General features: G+C 38.5%; 1 long non-coding RNA gene and 1 pseudogene across 4 annotated transcripts in view; both read left to right on the forward strand.

The window, feature by feature from the left end:
- The window catches only part of LOC144979063 (uncharacterized), a 22,449-nt pseudogene extending 12,749 nt beyond the window's left edge, over window positions 1–9,700 (forward strand). Inside the window, exons 8-12 of the transcript XR_013646638.1 lie at window positions 1–100; window positions 1,577–1,763; window positions 2,197–2,302; window positions 6,488–6,625; window positions 9,558–9,700. The exon at window positions 1–100 is cut by the window's left edge and continues 52 nt beyond it. The product of XR_013646638.1 is annotated as an uncharacterized LOC144979063 (transcript). The remainder of the gene's footprint in view (window positions 101–1,576; window positions 1,764–2,196; window positions 2,303–6,487; window positions 6,626–9,557) is intronic.
- Window positions 9,701–10,905: 1,205 nt separating this feature from the next.
- LOC144978872 (uncharacterized) overlaps window positions 10,906–15,000 on the forward strand; it is a 12,768-nt gene continuing 8,673 nt past the window's right edge. For 2 of the 3 annotated variants that reach the window (XR_013646616.1, XR_013646618.1), the window contains exon 1: window positions 10,934–10,979. This is a non-coding gene — a long non-coding RNA (uncharacterized LOC144978872). Of the gene's footprint in view, window positions 10,980–15,000 lie in introns of all 3 variants that reach the window. The other variant, XR_013646617.1, reaches the window with a different exon arrangement.

The raw sequence follows: 15,000 nt of genomic DNA on the forward strand, positions 1-15,000 counted from the left end.
TGGTGTTTGTCTGTGTATTCATTCTGTGCCCTGTCATCATCTATGCCGTGTACTCTCTGACCAACGAGATTCAAAAGTATTCCATCACACTTGCCGATAGGTAAGTCGTTATTACACCATGAACATTAATTCGGCTGCTTGCATTGCATGTGACTCTTATGTTGAACATCATCATCATCATCATCATCAGCATCAGCATCATCATCATCATCATCATCATCATCATCATCATCATCATCATCATCATACCTATCTATGCTGTATACCCTCTGATGTAATTTGTAAAATCTCAAGTTATTCTTTTTAATTCTAAATTCCGTCCTAAGATGATTGGCAACAACGGTTTTCAATTTACCACAATACGTATAGATAGTAACAAAAAGGTGAAAAATGAAAAAATACGGATTGAAACAGTCCACCCACCCCCTTATACCCATTCCTCTGTTTATTGTTTTACTGACAAAGGATTTACACCCGAAGCGCCAATTGCCTAGTTTTGTGTAGCTATGTGGTGTCTGGAGTCCTTCAACTGACAGGGTGCTAGAATAGCCCAACGCCAAGCCAGCGGGTCGTAACAGGCGACTATTGGGGTGTGAATCTCCTTTTTTAGTAACTTGGTCCTCCAGGTTGAGGGTTGTCGAAGGATTAACTCCCCTTCCCTCAAACTCAAATTGTTACAGACATACAGACGGACAATTCAAATCCGTATTCTATTTAGGTTGGACGACCGAAGAGTTTCTGCAATGACAGAATTTATGATGGACAACAAAGCCGAAAGGAAAGAAGCTGATATACAGAGAAGTGAAAAGACATGGAACGAGATTAAAAAGTTAGCTCATGATGGAGAAGGATGTAAACTGTTTGTCTGTGGCCTATACCCTGACCCAGGGTGAAAAAGGCAATGATGATGATGATTATATGGCCTAATGATATGACACCACCCTTTGGATCGGAAGCTCCTGGGTACGAGTCTAGCTCTGAGAGGCGAAATTTTGAGTCCTGGGAATAGTCTTTTTACTCATATTGTTGCACAATACTCAGGTGTAAAATGAGTACCCGGCCGTTAACAGCATTATCTATGTCCGAAACATTTTAATATCGCCTAACGTCTTTTTTTACATATTAAGTATTGCTGTTGGTTAAAGACCCTCCCCCCCCCCCCCCGTTTTTTTTAAAGCTCTTCGAGCAAGTTTTGTGGATATTGCGCTATGTAAAAGCTCAAATTTTGATATTTTCCTCATTTCTACCTTATTGTTAGTACTTTTTACGATACCAGGCTATGTGGTCAAGTGGTAATACACTCGCCTTCGGATCGGAAGGTCCTGAGATCGAGCCTCGCATAGTTAAGTCCTTGGAAAAGGCGCTTTACTCACATTCTCTCATCACACTCAGGTGTAGAACGAGTACCTGGCCGTTAACAGCGGAAAAATATCGTAATGTCTCGTTCTAAATGTCAAGTGTAGCTGTTGGCCAGGGAGCCCTTATAAAGGGCTTTGACCACTTAATCTAGTAGGTATTGCGCTATACCAAAGCTCAGTTAAAGGCAACTCTTACCGCTCTCTGTCTTTTACAACAGGACAAAAGCATTGAACAAAGAGAAAAAGAGAACGGATACTCTTCTGTACCAAATGCTGCCTAAGTCAGTGGCGGACCAGCTCAAACAGAATGAGGTCGTACCTGCAGAAACCTACACAGAGGCCACTATATTCTTCTCTGATATTCAAGGATTCACGCAGATCTCTGCCAGGTCATCGCCTATACAGGTAGACATATGAAATGTATCTCTTCTTCTTCTTCTTCTTCTTCTTCTTCTTCTTCTTCTTCATCTTCTTCTTCTTCTTCTTCTTCTTCTTCTTCTTCTTCTTCTTCTTCTTCTTCTTCGTCTTCGTCGTCATCATCATCATCATCATCATCATCATCATCATCATAATCATTATCATCACCATCACCACTACCACCACCACCACCAACACTACCACCACCACCATTGCCACCACCACCACCTTCACCACCAAACCATCACCACCACCACCACCACCATCACCACCACCACCAACACCGCCACCATCACCACCACCACCACCAACACCACCACCACCAACACCACCACCACGACCACCACCACCATCATCATCAATGCCAATACAACAACAATAACCATACCAATCCTCTTCCACACATTGTTGCATCCAACAGGTTGTGGAGATGTTAAACAGTCTCTACTCCTGCTTCGATGACCGTCTAGCTGTTTACGATGTGTACAAAGTGGAGACAATAGGGGATGCTTACATGGTTGTGTCAGGTAGGTACATCATCATCATCCTCATCATAGCCATTTTCACCCTGGGTCAGGGTATAGGCCACAGACAAACAGTTTCCATCCTTCCCTATCCTGAGCTATCTTTTTAATCTCATTCCAGGTCTTACCACTTCTCTGTATATCAGCTTCTTTAATTCTTCTCCACGTTCCTCGTGGCCTTCCCCTGAGGGTTCCAGTCCAATACTTTCTTTGTTATAGTGGAGTCCTACTCCCTGTGTATGAATCCCGTCCCCTCTCCCTGGTACATAGATGGAGATAAAGATAAAGAAAGTAAATCTGACTCATGAATGAACAACGCAAAACAAACCTCTATTTATAAGATACATAGAACATGCATTAAGCAACTCAAGCCTAACACCGACTATATCCGTAGTTTCTTAAATTAAGCTTTAAATTGGGTTTTTATATAGCGCAATAATCCACTAAATTTGTTCAAAGCTCTTTAAGCAACATTTAATATTTAGGACGGGACATGACACGCCTGTTACAGAGACAACACTGTTAACGGTCAGATACTCATTTTACACCTGTGTACGGTGAGAGAATGTGAGTAAAGAGCCTTCTCCAAGGACTCAACTTTTCGCCGAGCGAAGCTCGAACCCAGGACCTTTCGATCCGAAAGCAAGTGTCATACCACTGGATCACATACCCGCACGAATATATCCGTAGTTTACCCGGGTTACTTTTACCCCATGCCTAATTGTTACAGTTTTCGGAGACGAATTATAGACGTAGTATCAAAGCTAATGTTTTTCAATTTTACATATTAATGATAGTTGAATAAAACTATCTATGTACATGCTCATTTTTAATACATTTTTTTCCAATTTTAAAAAGTACCAAAAATCTTTAGGATTGAGTAAGTTAATTAGGACACTCCATTGATGCTGTGCGATATATGAAATGCTCACAATACACACCAGCCGAAGAGAACGCACTAACACACAAAACTATGTGCAACCTAAAAAAAAGTAATTTAAAATGTAGCTTTTATATAGAGCAATATCCATTAAAGCGTGCTCAAGGCCTAGTCAACAGCAACACGCAACATGTAGAACGAGACATGACGCCTGTGAGGCGATAATAACATTTTTTTTCAGACAGGGACAACGCTTTTAACGGATAGGTATAATTCACAATTTTACACTTGAGTACGGTGAGAGAATGTGGGAAAAGAGTCTTTTCCAACGAATCAACCATGCGCCGAGCGAGGATCGAACCCAGGACCTTCCGATCAGAAAGCGAGTGTTATATACACGAAGATCACATAGCCGCACAAAGAGGACACTCTATTGACGCTGTGCTAATTGGAGAAACGCTTTTAATATACGCCAGCCCAATATAACGTACAAACATTTATTGTTGCTATGCATTTAGTTGAAAAGCTCTCGACATCCACCAACCGGATGAAAAGGACCAACACACAAAACTATGTGTAACCTTAAACGTTTATAGTCTGATTAGTATAATTTAGTGAGAAGTACTCATTTAAATGGCTGGCAAAAACAATAATAAACAACTGAGTGAGACGTCAATATCGTTCCTTCTTTAGCTGGAACGAAGTTGACGTCACTTAGCCTATGATTGATAAGTTCTGAGACAATTATATAAATTAAATCATAAACGCTTTATAAAAGATACGCTCAGTTTTGTGTGTCAGTTATGTAAAATTTGGCTGGCGGTTGTTGTGAATATTTTACCTAAACACATTCCATCAATAGTCAGTTTGGTAGAATTAAGAGCTGAGTGATGTCAATTTACTTCTTCTATAGATAGATGAGATTGACGTCACTTGGGTCTTTGGTAATTATCATTGAGTGAATGGCAGTATCTACCAAATTCAGTCCCTTAGTTTGTGGACAAAGACAAATGACAATGACCTTTCCACACGGGACTGATATCTCCGTGTGTTCACCCTCTCTTTACCGATCATTGTCAGTATTTGTCCAAAATGACAGGCTTACCCAGCAGAAAAATAGTTTGTTTTTTTAAAAACTCAAACAAGCTCTCTACAAAACAACTTTATATTCTTATTAATTAAACAAAGATCATTCTTCAAAGTTTGTGATATACAAAATAAATCGGAATAAGAAAAATGTACATTGTGTCGTAACAAATGTGATGATTTTGCTGTTGGTGGTAAGGAGAGGGTTAAGGCGTTTTAAGATTATACTTTTTGTGATTTTGTGAGTTTTGTTCATTTGTAGAAATCATCGAGCCCTGAAAAAGTGTTTACGTGTCTGCTGTCCTCTTAACTCATTCAATCCTAGAGATTTTTGTTACTTTTCAAAATTGGGGGGAAAAAATATTTATTATGAGCATGTGCATAGATATTTTTATTCAATTGTCATCAGCATGTAAAAAGTGGGGCAAAAGTAACTCGGGGTATACTACGGATATAGTCAGTGTTAGGGTTGAGTGAGTTAAACGTGTTCAATGGTTACAACCAAGGGACAGAATCTGGGATAACTGCATTCACCTATAATATAGAATACAGTCTCTAAAGGGATATAACTCATGAAGAACTATACTCAATAAATATATTACACGGTTGTCTCTCTTTGACCATATCATTTTAAAATGTTAATTATCCGAATCGTGATGAACTGATCTCAAACGTTTTATATGAAACAGTGGCGAGACAAAACCATCCAAAATTATCTCCCTTCGATAGAGCATTTATGTTATATAACATTTTTTCTGCTCTCCCCTGCACTGTTTCACACAAGCATTTCAGATCCTTCTATTCCACCCGTCCTCATCTCGTACATGTTTCATTTAAATAGAGCTTTAAATTGGGCTTTTGTACAGCGTAATATCCACTAAATGTGCCCAAAGCGCTTTACAAGGGGTCCCTGGCCAACAGCAACATTTGACATTTAGGACGGGACATGACGGCTGTTAGGCGATTTACAATTTTTTTCGGACAGAGATTACTCTGTTAACGGCCAGGTACTTATTTTACACCTGAGTACAGTGAGAGAATGCGAGTAAAGAGCCGTTTCCAAGGACTCACTATGCACGGGCGAGGCTAGAACCCAGGACATTCCGATCCGAAAGCGAGTGTCATACCACTAGTCTACATAGCCGCACTATAATATTGATAAGAATGAACTAAATTCCTGATTCTAAAAAAAAAAGATACAAAAAAATTTCGCGTTTCTTGTCATTTAAGTTCTGAAATCTATTATTAGCATTGGGTTTACCCAGACCTAACACCGTTTTTATACGATGGTTTCAAATGTGCGCCCATGTGTCTTTTGGTAAGTCACTCGCCTTCAAATCAGGTCTATAGGATTCAACAGTCGTGACGTCACTTCCCACATAATGACGCACAGTAACTTAGTAACTTGCTCTAAAGTAATGGAACAATGGCGGACGCCCTTATGAAATATTTCTCCGACGAGCATAAAAGCGTATCCAGAGGAGAAACACATTATACATATGATCATGTTTTGACTTTTATACATTCTGATCACATGACTCTGAAAAGGTCTAGCCAGCATGAAGAATAAAAAGTACCGATTTTCTTTGTTCAGAACCTCGTTGCTGGGCGGACGTGACATCAGACTAATGAATCCTATTTTTATCAATTCACTAGGCGGTGCACTAGATAAATGACGTCATAGAACAAGTCCTAGTGTCACTAGTCCTTCAGAACCATTAGGCCTATGGAACTTGAGTTTATTCATGTTACTATAGCGTAAAACAGACAATAGCAATTGCTTGCTATCCTTTAGATAAGACGCTACTCTATCTTAAAGTATTTTTCACCAAGTCTCATTATGACTAAGCTACCCATTCACTGTTGGGTGGACAGGGGGATCAGAAATGAATCTCGACGGCACCCGGGATGGACCTTGGTCCCATGGCGTGTAAACCAACTGAGCTATCGGGACCACCCCCCCCCCCCCCCCCCCGACCAGTGTCAGGCTGTAAGCAAACGAATGCTATAGATGGACACAAAAAAGGGAGATCATCTGTGACAAGCGCATTTCCCAAATTCTCCTCTGTCACTTCTCAACTCATTTCTAGTAATTATATTTTTTCACGACATTCACTCCCCCCCCCCCCCCCCCCCGCCCGGCCACCCCTTTCCACCCCCATCCCCATCAACCCTCCTTCCCTCCCTCGCACCACCTTTTGCCCTCCCTTACTGTCCACTAGGCGTACCCAAGAAGAACGGCAAGCGACACGCAGCTGAGATTGGAACCCTAGCCCTTGACCTGCTGGATTGCATCCGTCGTCTTGAGATTCCCCATCTCCCCGGGACCAAGTTCAAGCTCAGGATCGGATGTCACAGTGGTAAGGGTTCGAGTCTTGAATAGCCAAGCGTTATAATGAGAATACGTTGTCAAAATTGAGACTTTATATAGCCCAACATCCACTAAACGTTCTCAAGGCGCTTTACAAGGGGCCCCTGGCCAACAGCAACATTTAACATATGTGACCTTTCGCCTCAAAACGGAATTAAGTCGGGTTGGTTAAGATGCTGAAAATTGAATTTATAGCCAGAAATTCAGACTTGTGTTGAGTTTGTATGTTTTATTGAGGAGAATTGATACCATATTTTAGGGCGCTAATTTTAATGCCAACAATTAAAATTTTTGACCCGTTTAACATTTAATTCAGATTGTAATCGTCTGGTTCGTTCCGACATAATACCGTTTTGAGACGAAGGGTCACATATAGGACTGGACATGACGCTTGTTGGGCGAGATTACAAAAAATTTTTCGGACAGAGACAAAGCTGTTAACGGCCAGCCAGGTACCCATTATACACCTGAGAACAGTGAGAGAATGTGAGTAAAGAGCCTTTTCCAAGGACTCAACTATACGCCGAGGAAGGCTCGAACCCAGGACCTTCCGATCCGAAAGCGAATATAATACCACACGACCACAAAGCCGTTTTCTCCTCCTCAACCCACCCACTGTCGTGTTTACAAGAACCCCCCCCCCCCCCCCCCCCCAAGAAAAAATATCGAAACAGATAAACAATAATTTTTTTGAAACGAATTGTGAACGTTAATGAATGACAATAAGGGTAAACATGATGTTCGATTCTTTCATCTCTTTGTATTTCATTCAACGAGTTATTTGTATCGTGCCTAATAACGCTACGAGCTTAGTAGTACAGTGTTATTGCACGATGAAAATATAAAGTGTTTAACTCACTCAATCCTAGAGATTTTTGCTACTTTTCAACATTGGTAAAATATGCATTAAAAATGAGACAGTTTTAGTCAACTACCATTAACATGTAAAAATTAAGAACATTAGCTTTTTTACTACGCCTATCACTTATCTCAGAAGAATGTAATAAATGGGCACGGGGTAAAAGTAACCCCGGGTATACTACGGATATATTCGTTGTTAGGGTTGAGTGAGTTAATAAATATTAGACAAAGGAATGAAAGAATACATTTATTCTACCCCTTTAAGTAATATTATTAGATATTTTGTTGCCAAATGTTATGATATTAGTACTTCTATTCCTTTTTTATCCCTACATTTACTTAACCCGTATATTATAGCACCACAGCCTGCTCTATATGCAATGAGAATAGCAGAAGAGTAGCGTCCCTTGATTAGACGCCACCTTATAGAGAGAACGTCAATTTGGTTTTGAAGTGTCTCAAGCCGCTTTCACCGGAAGCGAGGACGAGAGACGCATGCCCACAACCAACATGACGTTCTCTCTCAAATAACTTTTCCGCCGGTGACGTCACAGACTATGGGTGACGTCCAATCAAGGGATGCTACTCTTCCGCTAATCTCATTCCCTATAGGGAATGAGAATATCGGAAGAGTAGCGTCCCTTTATTGGACGTCACCGGCGGAATATATATTAGAGAGAGGACGTCATGTTGGTTGTGCGCATGCGTCTCTCGTCCTCGCTTCCGGTGAAAGCGGCATGGGACACTTCACCGAAAGCGAGGATGAGAGAGACGCATGCGCAAAACCATGTTGACGTTCTCTCGGTATGGTGATGTCCAATCAAGGGACGCTACTCTTCCGCTAATCTCATTCCCTATATAACTTGTCATTTTGTTCTTTGTTATTTAAAAATGGAGCCCATGTATTCATGCTAAGGCTTAGCCTAGTTTAAAATTAATTACTCACAACATTCGCCTTCCGGATAGAAGGTATCAACACACAACATTCTGTGGAACTTTGACTGGTCATTATAGTGTGCTTGATTTAATTTAGGGAGAACTACTCACAAAAATGGCTGGCTATAAAAAAAATTTTTTTAATTTTAAATATCTGAATGACGTCAAAGTCGTTCTTTCTAAATATTCCGCCATTTCGTCAGCCGGTGATTTCAAAGGGTTTTTTTTATTTTTTGTTTTCGGTTTTTTTTTCTTTTTTAATATACTAATCATAAGATTTATATAGTGCAACATTCCGTACATGTGTTCAAGGCGGTTTACATGGGGTCCCAAGCAAACAGCAACACATAAGGTGTTGGAAATAGATATTACGCCTGTTAGGTGATATTACAATCATTTTTTTTTTGTTTTTGGACATAAACGACGTTGTTAACGATCAGGTACTTATTTTACACCTGAGGTCGGTGAGAGAATGTGAGTAAAGAGCTATTTTTCAAAGGACTCGACTGTGTGACGCTCAAAGCGGGACTCGAACACTGGACCTTCAGGACCGAAGGCGAGTGCCATACCACCAGACCTCATAGCCTCACATTACTGTAATTGCTGTACAATTTGTTGTGCGGCTATGTTGTCTTGTGGCACGCCACTCGCTTTCGGTCCCGGGTTCGATCCTCTCTCGGCGCATAGTTGAAAAACGCCTCTTTCCTCACATTCTCTCAGCGTACTCAGGTGAAAAATAAGTACCTGACTTTTAACAGCGTTGTATCTGTCCGGAAAAACTGTAATATTATCGTCTAACAGGCGTCATGATGAAACATGCTAGATGTTATTGCTGTTGTTCAGGTACCTCTTATAAAGCGTTTTGAGCACGTTTAGTGGATATTGCTCTATATAGATAGTTCGAAGATGACGTCACTCGGGTCTTTATTATTGTTTTTTGTCTTCCGCATTTATGAGTAATGCTCACTGCACTGTATTAACGCGACTATAAACGTTCATGGTTACACAGCGTATTGTCTGTTGGTCCGTTATACTTCCGGATGGCAATGTTATGAGCTTCTTAGCAAACCAAGCGCATACTATCTATAAAAAGCTACATTTTTTTGTGTGTGTTTGAACCCCAGGCCCTGTGGTTACAGGGGTGGTTGGATCCAAGATGCCCCGTTACTGTTTGTTTGGAGAGACCGTCAGCATTGCAGCCAAGATGGAGTCGCTTGGAAAACGTGAGTTGGTGTCAATTAAATATAATACAATATCTATGGAATAGGATGGAGGTATCATATTGTGTTACAGCTCCATATCATCTTCATAACCATCGTCATCATCATCATCATCATCATCATCATCATCATCATCATCATCATCTCATCATTCATCATCATCATCATTCATATCATCATATCATCATCATCATAATAATAATAATAATAATAATAATAATAATAATAATAATAATAATAATCACCATCATCATTATCATCATCACAATTATCATAACCATCATCATCATCATTACTATCATCACCACCATCCACATAACTACCTTCATCAGCATCAGCAAAAACAACACCATATTCATTACCATCTCATCATCTTCAACATCAACACCATCCCTACCACCATCCTATAACAATCAACAACACTACCACCACCATCTGGAAAATCATCACCATCACCATCACACCACCACCACCACCACCACCACCGCCATCACCAACACCACCACCATCACCACCACCAACACCACCACCACCACCACCACCCATCACCAACACCACCACCACACACCACCATCACCACCACCATCACCACACCACACCAACACCACCACCACCCACCACCATCACCACCCCATCACCACCACCAACACCACCCACCACCACCATCCACACACACACCACCCCATCACCACCACCACCACACCACCACACCCACCACACCACCACACCATCACCACCACCACCAACACCACCACCAACCACCACCACCCCACCACCACACACCACCACACCACCCACCACACAACCACCACCACCACACCACCACACCACACCACCAACCACCACCACCACCATCACCACCACCACCACCAACCACACTACCACCACCACCATCACCAACACACCAACACCACACCACCACCACCACACCACCACACACCAACACCACCCAACACACCAACACCACCACCACCATCACCACACCACCACCACCACACCACCACCACCACCACACACCACACCACCACCACACCACCACCACCACCACCCCCACCACCACCACCACCACCCACCACACCACCCCCACCCCACACCACCATCACCACACCACCACCATCCACCACCACCAGCACACCACCATACCCACACCAATCACTACACCACCATCACCCCACCACCACACACCACCACCACCACCACCACCCACCCCCACCACCACCCACACCCACATCCCAGCCATTCCACTCATCAGTGGACGCATAACCCGTCATGTCGGCATCTCTAGGTGGATTTATCATGGAGCCCAGAGAGGACGACTATGTTATGGTAAGAAAATAAATATCTTTATCTATTGTTCCATAGTTTATATGTTACAGTGAATGGCACAATCAGTCGAATAGTGAAAAGGTTTGAACTGAGATATTGCCAAGTTTAATTAGAACATTTTTATCCAAAATGAGTTCTTGTCATAATTGATTAAATCAACTCCTTCTTGTACATCTTCGGGAAATATCAAAGATTAATTTCACTTCTAAATATTTTTTACAGCTAGTCAAGTTGAAAAAGAATGAATTTTGAGAAAAATAACTGGATACCTTTACCATACATATCACCATAACTTCATGAAATATCACCGATTTATTTCAAATAAAGATTAAGATGCTCTTGGGAGCATATTCTTTCAGAAAAAATCCAATCCACCATTTTCACCTTCCAACTGATTATCTCATGCACTGACACATATAGTATTCAATTTAATAGATAGACCGACGTGTATACATATGCAGGTCCGATATTCGAACACGCTTAGTTTAACATTCATTGTTGTAATGGACAATAATTTACGTCGTTTTTGAGATTTCCATTACAACAATGAACCCATGTGCGGCTGTGTGGTCAAGTGGTATGACACTCGCTCTCGGATCGGAAGGTCCTGATTTCGAGCCTCGCTCGGCGCATAGTTGAGTCCTTAGAAGAGGCTCTTTACTCACACTCTCTCACCGTACTCAGATGTAAAATGAGTACCTGAAAGTTAACAGGGTTTTATTTGTCGGGGAAAATGTAATATCGCCTAACAGGCGTCATGTCTCGTTCTACTTATTCCATGTAGCTGTTGGTCAGGGACCCTTTGTAAAGCGCTTTGAGCACATTAAGTGGATATCGCACTATATAAAAATTCAAAATTCAAAAATTCAAATATTAAAAAATCCATTAAACGCTATATAAATGATGTTGACAATGTAGATCTTTTATACGAGAAATTTTGTATAAATAAAATAACTAAAATATTAAATGACCAGTATCATCCACTAAGACCATCAATTATTATGTCAGAAAGAAGTGGTCGCCCTTTCTCTACTTCAACGAAAACAGAGAGACACAAAAAATCTTTTCTGCCGTCCAGTATTAGGCTTTATAACAACAAGCAATAACCATTTTATATAATTATTTCTCATTTTTACTTTTTTAAAAATATAAATATTAATTTATCAATTTATTTGTTTTGCAATCTTTTCAATTTTCAATTTATAGTGACAGTTTTAACTGTTTTACATTGTTGAGGTTATTCATATTGTAGGGCACAGCTCTGGTTATAGAGCTGCTCCTTTTTTATATATATACATCCTATTTCCATTGTATTTTTATCTTATGTGTAAATTATAACACGTCTGTACAAAAAATTTCCTTTTTGGGATGCAATAAATTATTATTATTATTATTATTTATTATTATTATTATTATTATTATTATTATTATTATTATTATTATTATTATTATTATTATTATTATTATTATTATTATTATTATTATATTATCATTATTATTATTATTACATAAAAGCTCAAGTTTAAGGGGCGGTTTGGGTCTTTTCTAAAAAAAAAAAAAATAATTACCAATATTGGGCGGTTTTAATCATTCTATGTCGTCACAACATTTATGGTGAAACTTTTTAATTATCTGTGTTGATACCCATTTTGCGACCTAATTTGGGGGTCTGACATAAAAAAAAATATAACAATCTTGTGGCAAACGTTCCACAAAAACAAATGAAGGAATGACCTCCATATTCTTCCCTCTTGTCAACATTGTACCATAGTGTGTCACAACAGAGAGATTTTACGGCTTAAGCTTATGGAATTTTTATTAGAACATTACAAAGTTGAGAATCAAAATGTTATGACAAAATTGACCTTAAAAATTCAGAATTAGGATTATAATTCAAAATTCACATATCTCATCAAAAAAATCTCTCTATGGTGACACAATACATTGTCTTTGTGATAACTGTGGAAATTTTCAGACAATTTCATTGAATAGATTCTGAGAAACGTTTGACACAGTTTCCCATACCCTTAGAAAAATGACAAATTGAGAAAATAGCAAAATGGTTTCCCGTTTTTCAAACTTGTCTTACTACCTGTACCATTTTCGATTGTCTTTGTCGTGCTTTTATAGTCTACTTTTAGAATTTAGACTTGAATTATATTATCTCTAAGATAATAAAATATCAGTTTCCACCAAAATCTCAAAATCAATTTTTCGAAGGATTTTCCTAATAATTAAACCCAAACCGCCCCTTAAATTTAACCCAAGAGGAATTGGGTTATCAGACCTGCAAGTAAATGCACGTCGGTATAAACCATCTAAATACTAAAACATATACAAATGAATTCTATCTATGTAACGCCTGAGGAATTTCGCACAAACCAGCTAGAAATTCTACCAGTATCTAAATTCATGGTTAACTTTTTTATCAATCTCGCAAAAGTAAACAATTTGTCAGGATTCGGGTTTAGACAAGTCTATTTTTAGCCGTAGTGTGTAGCGTTGGTGAAAGGCTACACACATTACTACCCCTGTGTTATAGTAATAATAATAACAATAATAATAATAATAATAATAATAATAATAATAATAATAAAATAAATAATAATAAAATAATAATAATAATAATAATAATAAATAATAATAATAATAATAAAAATAATAATAATAATAATAATAATAATAAATAATAATAATAATAATAATAATAATAATAATAATAATAATAATAATAATAATAATAATAATAATATATAATAATAATAATAATAATAATAATAATAATAATATAATAATAATAATAATATAATTTAATAATAATAATAATAATAATAATAATAATAATAATAATAATAATAATAATATAATAATAATAATATAAATAATAATAATATAATAATAATAATAAATAATAATAATAATAATAATAATAATAATAATAATAATAATAATAATAATAATAATAATAAATAATAATAATAATAATAATCATCATCATCATCATCATATTTCTATAGGACCTTACTTCGAAAACTCAAAGCGCTTTAAAACATAAAAAGGACATTGTAATAACAATAATATTGCAGGTCTAAATCAACCAAAATATCAAAACAATTAAGGGCATAAAACGGGCATCATCAAGCATCATCCATACAAAAGTCACATATAATATATTTAAAATTCAATTAAGTATAGATCTAAATATTTTCTGAAATGTTTTGTTTTCAGGGGTTTTTTAAAAAAATATTTATTGTGCTCTAGAATCTCACAGATCGATGGGGATCATTCCAAATCGTGGGTGCGAATTTCATAAAAGACCTATCGCGGCTATGTGGTCTAGTGGTATGACACTCGCTTTCGGATCGGAAGGTCCTTGGTTCGAGCCTCGCTCGGCGCATAGTTGAGTCCCTGGAAAAGGGCTCTTTACTCACATTCTCTCACCGTACTCAGGTGTAAAATGAGTACCTGGCCGTTAACAGCGTTGTCTCTGTCCGAAAAATTGTGATTCCGCCTAACAGGCGTCATGTCTCGTTCTACATGTTACGTGTTGCTGTTGGCCAGGGACCCTTTGTAAAGCGCTTTGAGCACATTTAGTGGATATTGCACTATATAAAAGCTCAAGTTTTTTTGTTGTTTTTTTTTTTTTGTTTTGTTTTTTTGGGGGGGGGGTTTGTTTTGTTTTTTATCGCCAAAATAAAGGACACATCAAGACGTCGACAAAAACACACGTGTAGCCTGTCAGGCGTGTTACAAGTATATGTGACCCATCGTCTCAAAAAGGTGTTATGGCGGAACCAACCAGATGCTTAAAATCTGAATTAAATGTTAAACTGGTCAAAAATATAAATTATTGGCATTAGCACCCTAAAATATGGTATCCATTCTCCTCAATAAAACATACAAACTCAACACAAGTCTGATATTTCTGGCTATAAATTCAATTTTCAACATCTTAACCATCCCGACTTAATACCGTTTTGAGGCGAAGGGTCACATATGTGTTCTCTATTATTTGCAGCAG

Source organism: Berghia stephanieae, chromosome 8, assembly GCF_034508935.2.
Source record: "Berghia stephanieae isolate SIO BIC M18660-M18661 chromosome 8, UCSD_Bste_1.3, whole genome shotgun sequence".
Lineage (NCBI taxonomy): Eukaryota > Metazoa > Mollusca > Gastropoda > Nudibranchia > Aeolidiidae > Berghia > Berghia stephanieae.